At 45.8% G+C, this 14,814-nt stretch overlaps 1 protein-coding gene across 2 annotated transcripts in view; it reads right to left on the bottom strand.

Moving 5' to 3' along the window:
- The window catches only part of cap2 (cyclase associated actin cytoskeleton regulatory protein 2), a 138,838-nt gene extending 126,189 nt beyond the window's left edge, over positions 1-12,649 (bottom strand). For both annotated transcript variants that reach the window (XM_055654535.1, XM_055654542.1), the window contains exon 1: positions 12,495-12,649. The gene's annotated coding sequence lies outside the window, so the exon portion shown is untranslated. The remainder of the gene's footprint in view (positions 1-12,494) is intronic.
- Positions 12,650-14,814: the final 2,165 nt, after the last annotated feature.

Genomic DNA, 14,814 nt, shown 5'->3' with positions numbered 1-14,814 from the left:
GCCGCAGGCCCGGTGGACAGGAACATCGGGACCTCGCAGGTCCCTGGTGGAAGACTGCTTTTCGGAGCTCCCGCAATGGCAACTTCTCCCGCTCGAATCGCGGGGTTTAAATGACTCGGAGCGGGGCCTAGCATCGCCCCGCGCGGCTTAAACGGCCGCAGGACTTACCATCTCGCGCCAGGGGCTTTAAAATCGTGAGCCCCAGTCGCCTCGACGCTGCAGTTGGACTGCTGGATCACGGGAGAAGAACAAAGGAAAGAGATAAGACTTTTGCCTTCCATCACAGTGAGGAGTTGTTGGAGATTCACTGTGTCTCCCACACCCGTAGTCGGGATCAAACCGGGTCTCTGGCGCTGCATTCGCTGTAAGGCAGCAACTCTACCGCTGCACCACCGTGACCGATGGACAATTTCCCCATTGATTTGTAAACCAATTGATCTAAAATTAAAAAGGCAACCGCATATAAAATATTGCATTTCGATTAGAGTGATTGGAACAGGTCAATGTCAAAGAAGGTAACTCCTGAAGATCTATCTGGGCCAGTAATTTAGTCGCAGAGAAGGTGATCTGTTTCTGCCTGAGTGCAGGCTGGTACTTTGGCACAAGCAGAATGCAGCAAGCTCATATCCGCATTCATCAATCTAAGTGACCTAAAAAAACATAAGAAGCAACGAAGGTACATTAAAATGAATTGTGCGGGGAATGGACAGACGACATTTTGGATCAGGACCATGACTAAGATCATAAGATCATAGGAGATAGGAGATAGGAGTAGGCCAGTCAACCCATCAAGTCCACTCCGCCATTCAATCATGGCTGATCTATCTCTTCCTCCTTACCCAATTCTCCCGTCTTCTCCCCGTAACCTCTAACACCCGTACTAATTAAGAATCTATATATCTCTGCCTTAAAAATATCCATTGACTTGGCTACCACAACCTTCTGTAGCAAAGAATTCCACAGATTCACCTTCTCATCTCCTGCCTAAAAGAAATCCGTTTAATTCTGAGGTCAAGGCCTCTAGTCCTAGACTCTGCCACTAGTGGAAACATCGACTCCACATCCACTCTACTCAAGCCTATCCAAGACTAGAGTTGCGATCACTAGACCTCACCATATCTCGAGGAGATAGTTAGTGGAAAGAGGCGATGGGGAAGGGATGGGGCAAGTGATAGGTGGATCCAGGGCGATGAGGGTAGATCTGGAAGCCTCACGGGACAGGAAGGTGGTGAAATGATGGATCCACCCATCACTTGCCAGCTTTTGCCCCATTCCTTAACTCCCCTCCAGTCTTGAAGGGTCCCGACCCGAAACATCATCTACCCATTTCCCACCTCAGGTGATGCCTGACCCGCTGAGTCACTCCAGTAGTTGGTATTCTACTCAAGATCCCAAAGTCTCGTAAAAAGAATGACAAGTAATCAACCTTTTTTCATTCGTTGAATGAATGAATGAATAAGTTTGTTGCCAAGTATTCACATACAATGAATTTGCCGTGGTGCTCCGCCCACATGTGACAACATGACATGGTGACAGTTAGGAATGACACAAAAAACATTAAACAAAAATAATAAAAAATTATTGATTAAATGCGAATTAAATAAAATATTAAAGCAATACCATTTGAAGTACAGGGGTTGTTTCGAAGTGTTAGCTCCATTGCAGGAATTACGTGGAGGTTTTGTGGAGGGGTGCCAAAGATGTTTGCTGCCTGAAATGGAGGATATTAGCTGAAAGGAAAAGTTGGACAACTCGGATTGCTTTTTCTGGAAGAGAGGTTGAGGGTAGATCTATAGGAAAGAAGTGTGGATGTTGGTCATAATCGAAGATAGACACAAAATGCTGGAGTATCTCAGGCAGCATCTCTGGAGAGAAGGAATGGGTGACGTTTTGTGTCGAGACCCTTCTTCAGACTGATGTCAGGGGAGTGGGAGATAGTGTATAGATAAGGAAGTGTGAGGTGTGAAAACAGGACAACGGGGATAGAGATCTAGGAAAATGTAGAATAGATTATTTAATTTTATTATTTTTATTTATTTAATTCTTTATTTCAAACAGAATAAAGGAATACAAAGCAAGTGTGAAACAGCATACAAAACAAGAATATTTATAAAGTGTCATAAACAATATCTATAAATAAATGAAATCGTATGTGTCCGAAAAGGAGCAGGAAGAAGCCAAAGCTTATTAATTCCCACCACTTATTCAACAGCTTATAATTATCTTATACAAATTTATCAGCTATATGTATACCATTGTAGATCATTGTTAGTTGGGAGAAGGTAAGAGGGAGACTAGAGATAAGGAAGGCTCCGGTTCCAGACCTCCCAATTCTGACCCAACCGAGCTTACAGGTGTTTTCACAACTTACCCTTCCATCTCTCTGTGTCTCCCTCTTCCCTGACTCTAAGTTTGAAGAAGAGTCTCAACCCGAAACGTCACCCATTCCCTTCTCTCCAGAGATGCTGCCGGTCCCGCTGAGTTACTCCAGCATTTTGTGTCTACTTTTGAGGGTAGATCTGATAGAAGTACAGGTCCCCCACCAATTTTCCAGTATCCTTGGTCCCAGAGCCTTCCTGGATTATCCGTGTTGCCAGAACAACAGAGGTCATGGCATCTACTAGGAAGCGAACGGTACCGGAACGGTCCACCTAGATGCCAAGGCTTCACCTAGGCCCACAAATTCGGCCTCGGAAGAAGGCTATGGGAACAGATCTGCTGGCTCTGGCCCGGGTCTCTGACGCTGCAAGGCAGCAACTCTACCACGGCGCCACTCTGGAGTTTCAGTGCCTCACAAATCCCAAAGACATGCTGAAAGGTGAACTAATTTTATGCAGATGCTGGTTTATACCAAAGTTAGACACAAAATGCTGGAGTAACTAAGCGGGTCAGGCAGCATCTCTGGGGGAATCAAAATAGATGACGTTAATCCACTGTAAATGGCCCCTGCTCCAGATGCCAAGGACAGGAATCGGCCGAGGTGAGGGTGTGAGATAATATGAAACAGGGAAATAACTGGGGGGAGAAAGTGGACAGCCAGTACAGACAATAGGCTGAATGGCCTCCTCCTAACTCACGAAGAATCTACTCAATCATAACATTCATCCAGCCCACAAACATAACATAGTGCAGCTGAAAATTGTAACCCGATCATAACAGCTCCTCTTTATTCCCGCACATCACCCTTCAAGGTTTACATAACATCCCAATTAGATTTCTTTCCTCCCAAGTCGAGCAATTGGCGAGGTCAGGAGTCGACACACTGCTTATAGAGGTGTAGAAGATCATGAGAGGGATAGATAGAGTGAATGCACAGAGTCTCTTGCCCAGAGTAGGGAAATCAAGAGCCAGAGGACAGATGTTTACAATGAGAGGGGAAAGATTTAATAGAAACCTGAGGGGCAACTCTTTCCACACAGAAGATGGCGAATCCATGGAACGAGCTGCCTGAGGAGGTAGTTGTGGCAGGTACTATTACAACACCTGAAAGATATTTGGACAAGTGCATGGATAGGAGTGGTTTACACGGATATGGGCCAAACGTGGTCAGGTAGGAACAGTGTAGATGGGGCATCTTGAGGTCGGGATGGACAAGGTGCAGGAAAGAACTGCAGATGCTGGTTTAAATCGAAGGTGGACACAAAATGCTGGAGTAACTCAGTGGGTCGGGCAGCATCTCTGGAGAGAAGGAATGGGTGACGTTTCGGGTCTGAAGAAGGGTCTCGACCAGAAACGTCACCCATTCCTTCTCTCCAGAGATGCTGACTGACCCACTGAGTGACTCCAGCATTTTGTGTCTATCTTCAGTGGGGCTGAAGAGCTTGGTTCTGTGCTGTACCCTTCTATGACTGCACCTCAATGGCCATGCGAGGTTTATACTCCCAGTTTCAGTTTACTTTATTCTCACGTTTACTGAGGTGCAGTGAAAAGCTTTTGTTGCGTGCTATCCAGTCAGCAGGAAGGCAATACATGATTACATCCTAGCCACTTACAGTGTTTAGTAAACTGATAAGGGTATAACATTTAGTGCAAGGTAAAGACAATAAAGTCCAATCAAAGTGCTGGAGAAACTCAGTGGGTGCGGCAGCATCTATGGAGCGAAGGAAATAGGCAACGTTTTGGGCTTAAACCCTTCTTCAGACGGGTTTCTTCTGAAGAAGGGTTTCGGCCCAAAACGTTGCCTAATTCCTTCGCTCCATAAATGCTGCCACACCCGCTGAGTTTCTCCAGCACTTTTGTCTACCTTTGATTTTCCAACATCTGCAGTTCCTTCTTAAACAAAATCCAATCAAGGATAGTCCAAGGGTCACAAATGAGGTAGATAGTAGTTCAGGACTGCTCTCTAGCAAAGCAGCTCTTGCAGACCGAGAAAATTGGGTCCTATTAATTTCTCACTTGCTATTCCATGAATATCATGCAAAAAGAACCAACTAAATCACAACATTCAAGTTTCCATGATTGATTCTGAAGCTGAATACACAACCAGATGGCATGAAAAAAACACATTTGATGTTCTGCACTAGATCATGAGAAACGTAGAAACATAGAAAATAGGTGCAGGAGTAGGCCATTCGGCCCTTCGAGCCTGCACCGCCATTCAATATGATCATGGCTGATCATCCAACTCAGTATCCCGTACCTGCCTTCTCTCCATACCCCCTGATCCCCTTAGCCACAAGGGCCACATCTAACTCCCTCTTAAATATAGCCAATGAACTGGCCTCAACTACCCTCTGTGGCAGAGAGTTCCAGAGATTCACCACTGTCTGAGTGAAAAAAGTTCTTCTCATCTCGGTTTTAAAGGATTTCCCCCTTATCCTTAAGCTGTGACCCCTTGTCCTGGACTTCCCCAACATCGGGAACAATCTTCCTGCATCTAGCCTGTCCAAACCCTTAAGAATTTTGTAAGTTTCTATAAGATCCCCTCTCAATCTCCTAAATTCTAGAGAGTATAAACCAAGTCTATCCAGTCTTTCTTCATAAGACAGGCCTGACATCCCAGGAATCAGTCTGGTGAACCGTCTCTGAACTCCCTCTATGGCAATAATGTCCTTCCTCAGATTTGGAGACCAAAACTGTACGCAATACTCCAGGTGTGGTCTCACTAAGACCCTGTACAACTGCAGTAGAACCTCCCTGCTCCTATACTCAAATCCTTTTGCAATGAAAGCTAACATACCATTCGCTTTCTTTACTGCCTGCTGCACCTGCATGCCTACCTTCAATGACTGGTGTACCATGACACCTAGGTCTCGCTGCATCTCCCCCTTTCCCAATCGGCCACCATTTAGATAATAGTCTGCTTTTCCCGTTTTTGCCACCAAAATGGATAACCTCACATTTATCCACATTATACTGCATCTGCCAAACATTTGCCCACTCACCCAGCCTATCCAAGTCACCTTGCAGTCTCCTAGCATCCTCCTCACAGCTAACACTGCCCCCCAGCTTAGAGTCATCCGCAAACTTGGAGATATTGCCTTCAATTCCCTCATCCAGATCATTAATATATATTGTAAATAGCTGGGGTCCCAGTACTGAGCCTTGCGGTACCCCACTAGTCACTGCCTGCCATTGTGAAAAGAACCCATTTACTCTTACTCTTTGCTTCCTGTTACTTGCTCATGGCACCATTTACTGGGAACCTCTGCCTCCCACTTGGCCGTCATTTGCGCGTAATTTACGCAACATCATTTTGGAGTTTAATGCTGATAAGTGTGAGGTGCTGCATCTTGGCAGGACAAATCAAAATAGGACGTGCATGGTAAACGGTAGCGAATTAAGGAATGCAGTTGAACAGAGGGATCTAGGAATAACTGTGCATTGTTCCCTGAAGGTGGAATCTCATGTCGATAGGGTGGTAAAGAAAGCTTTTGGTGTGCTGGCCTTTATAAATCAGAGTATTGAGTATAGAAGTTGGGATGTAATGTTAAAATTGTACAAGGCATTGGTGAGGCCAATTCTGGAATATGGTGTACAATTCTGGTCGCCAAATTATAGGAAAGATGTCAACAAAATAGAGAGTACAGAGGAGATTTACTAGAATGTTGCCTGGGTTTCAGCAACTAAGTTACAGAGAAAGTTTGAACAAGATAGGTCTTTATTCTCTGGAGCGCAGACGGTTAAGGGGGGACTTGATAGAGGTCTTTAAAATTATGAGAGGGATAGACAGAATTGACGTGGATAAGCTTTTTCCATTGAGAGTAGGGAAGATTCAAACAAGAGGACATGATTTGAGAATTAAGGGACAATTAAGTTTAGGGGCAACATGAGGGGGAACTTCTTTACTCAGAGAGTGGTAGCTGTGTGGAATGAGCTTCCAGTAGAAGTGGTGGAGGCAGGTTTGTTTTTATCATTTAAAAATAAATTGGATGGGTATATGGACGGGAAAGGGATGGAGGGTTATGGTCTGAGTGCAGGTAGATGGGACTAGGTGAGAGTAAGTGGACTAGAAGGGCCAAGATGGCCTGTTTCCGTGCTGTAATTGTTATATGGTTATATCATTTACACTTCACGATGCACGTGTCGTGACACACACTTGATGCGCGCATGGTGATGTACAAAATCTTCGCGCACCATCTGCGTGACTCGCAAATGACGGCCAAGTGGGACATGCCCTTTAGATACAATAAACCCTCGTTATAACAGAGAGGGATGGTGTCTCTTATTGTGCAAGTGTAATCTATGGCATTTCAGAGGGTAGTTGAGGCCAGTTCATTGGCTATATTTAAGAGGGAGTTAGATGTGGCCCTTGTGGCTAAGGGGATCAGGGGGTATGGAGAGAAGGCAGGTACGGGATACTGAGTTGGATGATCAGCCATGATCATATTGAATGGCGGTGCAAGCTCGAAGGGCCGAATGGCCTACTCCTGCACCTAATTTCTATGTTTCTATGTTTATATTTCATGTGCAGAGACCCAACAATAAAATTTAGGCCGAACATAATAGGAATCCAAGGGGTAACTTTTTCCACACAAAGGGTGGTGGGTTCATGCAACGAGCTGCCAGAGGAGGTAGTTGAGGCAGGGACTATCGTAACGTTCAAGAAACAGTTAGACAGGTACATGGATAGGACAGGTTTGGAGGGATATGGGCCAAATGCAAGCAGGTGGGACGAGTGTAGATGGGACATGTTGGCCAATTAACCCACAAATCTGTAGGTCTTTGGAGTGTGGGAGGAAACCTGAGCTCTCGGGAGAAAATGCACGCAGGTCACGGGGAGAACGTACATACTCCATACAGACAGCACCTGTAGTCAGGATGGAACCCGGGTCTCTGGCGCTGTAAGGAGGCAACTCTACCGCTGCGCCACCGTAACGCCTATTCAATCCTTTGAGCTCGTTTCACCGTTTATTTTGTTCACAGCTATCCTGTTCTTCAGTTCCTTCGATTTCTTTCTATTGCACATCTGTGTAGATGGGGCATGTTGGTTGGTGTGGGCAAGTTGGGCCGAAGGGCCTGCTGCCTTGTTTTATCACTCTATGACTCAATAACAACTGCGCTGGCAGAGGTGTCTATTTTTCAGCTGAAAGTTTAGACAAAGCTCAAAGGTGCCTATCTGAGTTAGTTCCATTTGCCTGCATATGGCCCGTATCTCTCTAAACCTGCTCCATCCACCTACCTACCAAAATACCTTTTGAATGTTGTAATTGTACCAACCTCAACAGCCATCTCTGGCAACACGTTCTATATAACCACCACCCTCCGAAATAATTGACCCTCATGTCCCTTTTAAATCATTTAATCCCTCCCCCCTTTAAATTTTCCCTCCCTTCTTAAACCCATGTCCTCTAGTTTTAGATTTCTCTATATATGTTCAGCAACTGAGCAACAGCAAAATATGTTTCCATATTTAAAATTCAGTGAATTACGGCCCGTTCTTTTATTTATTGGACTGAAATTCTATATTAGGGAATTGTTATTTGGAGTCAGTAGCAGTTGGTGACTGACTATACTTTTACCAAAATACAATCATTGATTTTAATGCATGCACTGCTTCAAGATTACACAAAACTTTCATTGTTAAACGTTGCAAATTATTCACCGCCACCTACCCCTAACTCAGTTTTTTCTTGTTGTCCCTCTCAGCTCTCTGACCACAAAAAAACAGTAGTTTGTCCATCTAAAACGGCGTGCAGTTCCTTCCCATCAATCCACAGGCTCCTCATTACTCCTGCCATCGAAGTCCCGTTCCTAACAACTGACGGGTTACGCTTTGCAAGTAAAATCCATTGGCTGACTCTCACCGTCTATATCTCTCGTTTCCCTTGACTCTCAGTCTGAAGAAGGGTCTCGACCAGAAACGTCACCCATTCCTTCTCTCCAGAGACGCCGCGTATTCTGCTGAGTTACTCCAGCATATTGTGTCTTCCTTCGGTTTAAACCAGCAGTGCCTTCATGCACAGTGATTACAAGTAAGTTGACTGAGGAGTTCAAGGCCACTGAATACTCACAGGACCTGACTGGTGTATAACCAACTTCCCCCCTCCCTCCCAAAAAGCATCTTGTTCCAGTAGAGCTGTTTGGAACCAGCTTCATCCAAGACTGCAAGAAAATGCATAGAGTATAGAAAGGAACTGCAGAAGGCAAGGACTAGGGGGACCCTGTCTCTGTAGCAATTAGGCGGATCTGTGGGGTATCGAGGAGACATGTGTGAGGGCCTCGTCTATGATGGAAGAGGGGAACCCCCGTTCCCTAAAGAATGAGGATATCTTAGATGTCCTGGTACGGAACACCTCATCTTGGGAATTATGAGACGGAGGAATTAGGAGCAGGCTTTACACCCTGCTTCTTGCAAAGTAGTCTTTGCAAGAAGCAGGTTGTAAAGAAGCGTAGTCTAGATAGTTGTGGGAGTCAGTGGGTTTGTAATAGACTTCAGTCGATAGTCCATCTCCTTTGAAGGAGACGACGAGATCAAGAAAGGGGAGGGAGGTGTCGGAGATGCATGGAGTTGTGGACGTAGCCCCGACCATCACGCAAACCAACCTCCCATCCATTGACCCCCATCTATACTTCACACTGTGTTGGCAAGGCCAGCAGCATCATCAAGGACCAGTCTCACTCCCTCTTCTCTTCTCTCCTATCAACAAGAGGTACAGAAGTGTGAAAATGCAAACCTTCAGATTTAGGGAGTTTCTTCACAGCTGTTATTAGGCAACTGAACCGTCCTCTCACCAGCTAGAGAGCGGTCCTGACCTCCCATCTACCTCATTGGAGACCTTTGAACTACCTTAAATTGGACTTTATCTTGCACTAAAAGTTAAACTCTTTCCTCCTGTATCCATACACAATGGACGGCTTGATTGTAATCATGCGTAGTCTTTTCTCTGACTGGATAGCATGCAACAAAAATCTTTTCACTTTATCTTGGTACTCGCAAGAAGGCCTGCGTTGGCGGCCGCAATTGCAGAGCCGCAGAGCTCTGATGTACCGCATCCTGCGCAAAGCCACCGGCACGGCCCCGCAACATTTCAGATGGCCCAGACAACGAGTTAACAACGGTGGCCATGGTGGCGCAGCGGTAGAGTTGCTGCCTTACAGCATTTGCAGCGCCAGAGACCCGGGTTTGATCCCGACTACGGGTGCTGGTTGTACGGAGTTTGTACGTTCTCCCCGTGGACACGTGGGTTTTCTCCGAGATCTTCGGTTTCCTCCCACACTCCAAAGACTTACAGGTATGTAGGTTAATTGGCTTGGTGTATGTGTAAATCGTCCCTAGTGGGTGTAGGATAGTGGTAATGTGCGGGGATTGCTGGTTGGTGCTGACTCGGTGGGCCTGTTTCCACGCTGTACCTCTAAAGTAACTAGTTTAGTTTATTGCCAAGTCTACCGAGTAAAAAGCATTCATTGCGTGCTAAGCAGTCAGCGGAAGGACTAAACACGATTACAATTGAGCCATCCACAGTGTCCAGATACAGGATAATGGGAATAATGTTACGTGCAAGACAAGGTTCAGTAATGTTCGATTAAAGATAGTGCAAGGATCTCCAATGAGGTAGATATTAGCTAAGGACCGCAATCTAGTTGTTGCTTATATGGTTCAGATATGAGATATGCCATTTATTGTCACTATACATGTACAGTGAAACTGAAAGCTGGCCTGATATCAGCTGGGTAGAAACTGTCCCTGAATTTGGAGGCGAGCATTTCACACTTCTGTAACTTTTGCCCGATGGGAGTAGGAAGAAGAGGGAGTGACTGGGATAACACTCGATACGCTTGATATGCTGGTAGCCTTGCCGAGGCAGCATGAGGTGTAAATGGCGTCAATGGAAGGGTTCTGGTTGTGTGATGGTCTGGGCTACATCCACAATTCTCTGCATTTTTTTGCGGTCTTGGATGGAGTTGTTCCCAAACCAAGCAGTGATGCATCCCGATAAAATGCTTTCTAGGGCGCATCTGTAGAAGTTGATTTCCAAAATGTTCAAGAAGATAATTTTCAATGGTTGACTGTGGAGAGCTCGTACTCCCGTTCGTTGCTGTTGCACTGCGTGAGACGTTATGTCGCGCATGCGTGCTGGCGGGGTCTTCACGTAGTCACTCACGTGACTACGAAGTAAAATCTATCTATCTTTGCCTTAAAGATATCTACTGACTTGGCCTTAACAATGCTCTGCGGCAAAGAATTCCACAGATTCACACCACCCTCTGACTAAAGAAATTCCTCCCCATATCCTTCCCAAAGGGACGTCCTGTAATTCTGAGGCTACGACCTCTGGTCCTAGACTCTCCCACTAGTGGAAACATCCTCTCCACATCCACTCTATCCAGACCATTCACTATTCGGTAAGTTTCAAAGAGTTTTCTCCTTCATCCTTCTAAACTCCAGCGAGTACAGGCCCAGTGCCGTCAAACCCTCATCATATGTTAACCCAGTCATTACTGGGATCATTTTTGTAAACCTCCTCTGGACCCTCTCCAGCCCCAGATAATTCTTCCTCAGATATGGGGCCCAAATTTGCACACAATATTCCATCCAAATCCCAGACTGATCAGTGCATTTCAAAGCCTCAGCATTCCAATCGACTATAGGTGCTGGAGTAGGCCATTCGGCCCTTTAAGTCAGCACCGCCATTCAATGTAATCATGGCTGATCATTCACAATCAGTACCCCATTCCTGCCCTCCCCATATCCCCTGACTCTGCTATTATCAAGAGCCCTATCAAGCTCTCTCTTGAATATTATCAGAGAACATGCCTCCACCGCCCTTTGAGGCAGAGAATTCCAGCCTCACAACTCTCTGTGTGAAAAAGTGTTTCCTCATCTCCGTTCTAAATGGCTTACCCCTTATTCTTAAACTGTGGCCCCTGGTTCTGGACTTCCCCCAACATCAGGAACAGGTTTCCTGCCTCTAGCGTGTCCAAACCCTTAATAATCTTATATGTTTCAATAAGATTCCCTCTCATCCTTCTAAATTCCAGGGTATTCAAGCCCAGCCGCTCCATTCTCTCAACATATGACAGTCCTGCCATCCCGGGAATAAATCTTGTGAACTCCCTCAATAGCAAGGATGTCCTTCCTCAAATTTGGAGATCAAAACTGCACACAATACATCCTTGTTTTGGTATTCTAAATGATGGAGACTAGGCAAGATTGCTTTTTCACTTTGCAGAAATTGATCTATTCCATCCATTACATTTAAGTCTTAAATGGTGGAGTCACCCACTCTTCAGAAAGTGTAAGCACCCATTAATTATTGAAGCAAACTACATCTGCACTAAGATAGATGAAAGCATACCAGCTTGTCACTTCAAGGCTAATTAGTCTCTTGAAACACAAAATGGCCTACTTAAGTTTCCCATGGGAATTCTGCTCTCAAATGTAATCTGCCATGACAAAAATATGTCGAAACAGACATCCCCGGGATTCCTAAAAGCCGAAATCCACCTCTTACAAGAGGCTCCAAGCTGACAATAGGATTTTCAAGGGTCGCGCCTTCACGAATTCAATTCTTTCTGAAGCACATTCTCGGTTTCTGCTCGTTTGCAACGAAGGAAAGAGGAGCACAATGAAAGGAACATTTGCACAGAAATGCCAGATTTGCAACGGAAACTTTGCGTTTTCTCTTCCAGGTCCCCGGCCCCCCAGCTCTTTGCATTCTCGGCCTTCAAACCCAGAAAAGCTACCTGCAAACAATCACCGCCGCCCATGTACCAAGTGGGGAGAATGCTGTTAGTTAAAGGAAAAAGGGAATCTGACATCTCCATCATAAAGCATTTTCGACCCCGTTACATCAATAAAAACATCATCTAACATGGCAATGACTAAACCGACGTCGACTTCCAGCTCCTAGGTTTTTTTTTAGGGGAACAGACCTCAACAAATGCTGCAAGGATGGAGAGGAAGAATATGCACAGCACCAACAAGCAAGCACTGCTCTATAACCACTTCTGCTCGCAAACGTATACAATTAAATTATAATCAGACCTCAATTTGAGAGCATTGCCGTTTGCACGAAGAGGACAAATGCAAAACATAAAATCTGGTGCATTACCTGCTTTGCGCGGAACAGCTGGAGTTTACGTGATTATATATGTATGTATTATATCTGTAGATAGATCATGCAGGTTCCCGCTACCGTCGCCAGCTCAGCCACAGCCTCAGCCCCGCTCGCGCTCCGGGCTCTGCGTGACGAAACGACCCCCGGGAGAGCGCGCGCGCGCCGGCGCTCCATTCCAAATAAAGGCACGAGCACCGCTCCCCGGCCGCGGCCGCGGCGGCATCGCATCGGAGCCGGGGGGTGGGGGCGCGCACATGTACCTAGCCACACACACATATGCAAATACATATATGCACATGCATATATCCAGCATGCACACCACTCCCATCACTTATGATCTCATGATATGCACACACACACACATTTGCACATAATGTGCACACAATATGCACCCGCACATACATACTTCCACATATACACACATATATGCACATCCACATATGCTCACAAACATATGCACATACACATATGCACATGCATATATGCACATGCGCACATACATATCCACATGCATATGCGCATACATATATGCACATACATATAAGCACATACATATAAGCACATACATTATGCACATACATATATGCACATACACACATGTGCATACACACATATGTGCAAATGCACATAAGCGCACACACGCAGGTACACACATTTATGCACATACACATGCACATATATACACACACATAGGCACACACACACATGCATCTGCATGCATGCCATGCTCCAAATAAGGACTGAGGAGACGCAAGCAAAGCTGGCAAAGAGTGCTTTCTGCGTTGCTTGGTTGCAATCCAAAGCATTTCTCCTTCTGCAGTCTCAAGAAGAGTCCTGACCCGAAACTCCACATCCATTTTCTCCAGGGATGCTGCCCGACCCATTGAGTTACTCCAGCATTTTGCGTCTATCTTTGGTATAAACCATCATCAGCAGTTCCCTTTTCGGGCCGTGCTTATTTTGAACAGCGTAAAGAAAGTCCTTTGCACTGGCGTTGCAGCGGCAAGTGGAAATCACCACTTGAGCCAAAACCTTGCAAAAGGCGTTGTAATGGATATTAGGATCCATTTTACTCACCAAATTGAGGTCAGATAGCTGTAAACACCTCCTGAGTCATCCCTCTACCATGACTACAATTTTGGCTCCTACTTTGCTTCGGGAGCCCAAAGGTTGAAAACTATCTCTCCTGCAGTGAAATATGATATAGTCATCGTCATCGAGTCATAGGGAATCATCCTGCATAGAAGCAGGTCCATCAGCCAACTGTGTCTATACCGACTGTCAAGTATCTTTTGATACTAATCTCCTTTACCAGTGACTGTTTCACCAAACACTTGTACTCGGTCCACTGAGACCTACCGGATTTTAACTCCTCTCCCCATTCCCAACACTGACATTTCTGTCCTGGGGCTCTTCCATTGCCAGAGTGAGTCCACACGCAAACTCGAGGAACGGCAGCTCATTTTCTGCTTGGGCAGCTTCCAACCCAACATTATGAACATCAAGGTCTGAAGAAGGGCCTCGACCCGAAACGCCACCCAGAGATGCTGCCTGTCCCGCGGAGTTACTCCAGCATTTTGTGTCTATCTTCAGTATGGACATAGAATTCTCCAATTTATCTAATCGCTAACAACCCACTCCCCTCCTCTACCCTCTCTCCTCCACCCCTCCCCCCCTTTCTGCTCACTGCCTCATATTCACCTACTTCTCCCCTCCCCACCACTTTACATTCCTCTGGCTTCACAATTCCCAACACTTCAATCCTTTTGTTCATGTTCATAAGTGATTGGAGCATAATTAGGCCATTCGGCCCATTAAGTCTATCCACCATTCAATCATGGCTGAAGATAGAAAGTCTGAAGAAGGGTCTCGACCCGAAACGTCACCTGTTCCTTTGCTCCATAGATGTTGCCTCACCCACTGAGTTTTTCCAGCATTTGTGTCTACATTCAATCATGGTTGATCTATCTCTTCCTCTCAACCCCATTCTCCTGCGTCCTCCCCATGACCCCATGACACCGGTACTAATCAAGAATCTCTCAATCTCTGCCTTAAAAATACCCACTGACTTGGCCTCCACAGCCTTCTGTGGCAAAGAATTCCACAGATTCACCGCCCTCTGACTAAAGAAATTCCTCTTCTTCTCCTTTCTAAAGGTGCGTCCTTTTTTGTTCTGAGGCTATGAGTCCTAGTCTCTCCCACTAGTGGAAAAATCCTCTCTCCACATCCACAGCCTTTCGTCTCGTTCTCTCTGCCCAGGTAATGTTTCTCTCGTTCTCTCTCCACCCCCCCCCCCCCCCAGAGTGAGATGGGT

Source organism: Leucoraja erinacea, chromosome 2 (genome assembly GCF_028641065.1).
Source record: "Leucoraja erinacea ecotype New England chromosome 2, Leri_hhj_1, whole genome shotgun sequence".
Lineage (NCBI taxonomy): Eukaryota > Metazoa > Chordata > Chondrichthyes > Rajiformes > Rajidae > Leucoraja > Leucoraja erinaceus.
Note: the sequence above shows the minus strand (reverse complement) of the source record. Positions and strands in the feature narration are given on the sequence as shown.